The sequence below is a fragment of the Galeopterus variegatus genome, unplaced genomic scaffold (assembly GCF_000696425.1).
Source record: "Galeopterus variegatus unplaced genomic scaffold, G_variegatus-3.0.2 Scaffold5803, whole genome shotgun sequence".
Lineage (NCBI taxonomy): Eukaryota > Metazoa > Chordata > Mammalia > Dermoptera > Cynocephalidae > Galeopterus > Galeopterus variegatus.
In genome coordinates this window covers 81,170-84,306 of record NW_007731914.1, presented here as the reverse complement: position 1 = coordinate 84,306, position 3,137 = coordinate 81,170, and the positions used below count along the sequence as shown (strand labels likewise).

Genomic DNA, 3,137 nt, shown 5'->3' with positions numbered 1-3,137 from the left:
AACGCCGAGGGTTGCAATCCCGTTGCCGGTCCCCGGTCCGGTACGGGGGCAACACTGAGGGTTGTGATCCATTGCCGGACACGGAAAAAGAAAAAAAAAAAAAAAAAAAAAAAAAAAAGATTAAACAGGTGGATGTGTTCTTCATTGAAATGTATAAGTGTATTATGAGAATTTGGATCTGCCAAAATAAAGTAAGGTTGTGTTAGTAATTTTATCTTCAATGCTTAGTAACTGGGTCTATACCATTTTTTTTTACTCTGAACTTGTAAAGGCCAGAGTTGTTACATTATACTGTATGGTATATATACATATCCTCTCTTTACCTTCAAGTAATTTGTTCCTAAGGGTATGCAAATTATTTTAACATGCTGAAGATAGGAAATTTGTAAGCAAATGTGTGAACATGGAGGGGCGAGTATTATTTAACTTTTGCTTGGCAGAGTTGTACTCAGTTCTTTTCTGGACTTTCTTCTCTTTCTTTTTTTTGACAGCTGGCAATGAGATGACTTTGTGAAAGAGTTTTTATAAGAGTGATTTTTGAAATAAAATATTCTTTTTTCTGTGTATCTTTCAGACATTAAGGGATTTCTGCAAGAGCAGCGTGACTGACATTATGAAGGCCTGTACTGAAGACAGCAAGCTGTTAGTACAGACCAGAAGCTTTCTTGGCAGGCTCGTTGTACCTCTTGGAAAACCTCAATGAAGATAGTTTTTCAGTGCTGGCACATTTTGGAATTCTGCACATTCATGGAGTGCAATAATACTGTATAGCTTCCCCCCACCCCCCAAATTCAGCCAGTTAATAGTTGTTTTTGTTTTTTTTTTTATGTAGACATTGCTACTTATAACTTTTTTCTTAGTCATATTTAAAAAAGTAGAACAAGTTACAATTTGATTTTTTTTTGCAAAGGTATCTGTTAAATCTGTTGTACTTTTATATGAATTTTTGTTTTTTATAGTTTAAAATTGATTTTTGGTAATATAGCTGAAGTTCCCAAATACTTTATAAGAGTTTATCAGACATCTCTAATTTGGCCATGTCCAATTTATATAGTTTCAAAATACTGCAGATTGTGAACAGTGCATTATATAAGATTATGGGGGGAAATCTTATATCCAGAGTACTCTACCAATTTGTGTGTGTGTGTGTGTGTGTGTGTGTGTGTGTGTGTGTGTGTATGCGTGTGTGATTACTAGAGAACTACTAAAAAACCAGTTGCTTTTTAAATTCTGTTGTGTAGTTCAAGTGTCTTGCCTTGACTGATCTAATGAGTTGATTAACTGGGCCTTTATATTTAACTATATAAAAAACTAAGCAGATGTGAGTTAAATAAAAAGTTTTCAACTTATTGCTCAATGTACCTGTTAACGTTATATTTAACAATTGTTTGCCTAAATTTTTTGTTTTTGACTTACAGATAATTTCACACAAATAATAAGTTCATTTATCATTTTTAGGATAATTGAAACTTACCTCACTAAAGAATGTTCAATTGAACCTCTTTACAGCATTGATATTAGGTGAACAGAGATCACTTGTCTAATAACTGAATATGTCTAACATCCTATATCTGAATTTTATTGTATTTGAGGGACAAAATGGAAAAAATTTTAAATTTAATTTTTATTATCATTCCAGAATCCTAAAAAGGCCGTCTTTTAAAACTTAAGTTGATAAAGACTGTAAAAATAATTTAGCAGAAATAAGGGGCTGGCTGTTTAGCTCAAGGGTTTGAATCCCTGTACCAGCCAGCCACCCCCCCAAAAAAAGTAATAATAAAAATAATAATAATTTAGCAGAAATAGGACCATGATATGGAAAAATAGTCATGTAATAGCAGTCATAACATACTTCAGCTTTGATATAGGAATAGGAGTGCTAGAGCCAAAAGTAGACCTAGATTTGTTATTGGAAATGAAGGGATTTAAGGAAAAGTTATGAGATAATTCAACCTTGGGTCCACTTATAAGTTATAACACCTAACTTTATACTATGTTTGTCATTGAGTATTTGTTGAATGCATATCAGGTAATGATCCTGATTATTATAGCTGCAAGGTGGAACATACTGTAGTCTCCAGATGACAGGAAATTAGACTAATATTTCACTGCAGAAAATTGATTAGATGATTATTTTTTTAATTAGGAGAGCAGTGAGGACTGGCCAGTTAGCTCACTTGGATCCAAGGTCAAAGGTCTGGATCTTGGTACTGGTCAACTGCCAAAAAAAAAGAAAGAGTGCAGAACTGTTAGCCTAAGTTCTTCATATAGTGACAAGAGTCAATACAATTTAAGCTGAAAGTTTTGTTAGAGATTGTATTCAGGTTTAATATTATTTTTTTTTTGGCAAGGGCTTAAAACCTTGTTAATCAGATTGTGTACCACTCCAAAGTCCCCATCTTCTGCAAATTGAGCACATTACTATATGTGTTTAGGGGTCGGTCTTCAGCTAATGGACATTCCACTAGTGACAGTTAACTTTATGGCATATAGACATTCAAAACGTGGGCCTTGAATGCTCCTATAGACCAAACAGATCAAACTACGAAGAACCTAAGATTCAAATCTAAATTTCTCCGTATTTGCCTTGGATTGAATTACTTGTCTTTTGGAGAATAGCTTTAAGTGGCTTAGATGCTGATAAAACTCAGCTATTTTGTTGACACCCGTCTCTAGTTTGTTTTATGTTTAGCCATACTTAAATCTAGAATTTAATAGAGTCTAGTGAAAAAAATAGTGGGAAGCTTGAATATAAAAAGAATAATATAAGGGGCTGGCTTGGAGCGTGGTGCTGATAACGCCATTGTCAAGAGTTCGGATCCCCATACCAGCCAGCTGCCAAAAAAAAAAAAAAAAAAAAAGATATAAGGAAAAGTAAACTATTTAGAATATAATTTTATTATATTCTTAACATTTCAAAATTTATTAGGTTTATTATTTGGTGTGGCTGTGTAGTTTTTAAATGTCTATGCATCATATGAATTAGAAGACCATAGAGCATGACAGTGGGTTGGCTAATGTTATTGGGGTTTTTACCACAGTTGCCATTGTGGAAGAAATTATTTATTACATTAATAAAAAAAAGTTGGTAAAACATGGCTTTATACCTCAATGTGTAAGATGTGGAGGACAAATAT

At 33.3% G+C, this 3,137-nt stretch overlaps 1 protein-coding gene across 1 annotated transcript in view; it reads left to right on the top strand.

Moving 5' to 3' along the window:
- Positions 1–1,357, top strand: part of LOC103605425 (selenoprotein T) — a 31,824-nt gene extending 30,467 nt beyond the window's left edge. Inside the window, exon 6 of the mRNA XM_008590009.1 lies at positions 575–1,357. The gene's annotated coding sequence lies outside the window, so the exon portion shown is untranslated. The remainder of the gene's footprint in view (positions 1–574) is intronic.
- The last annotated feature ends 1,780 nt before the right edge of the window (positions 1,358–3,137 follow it).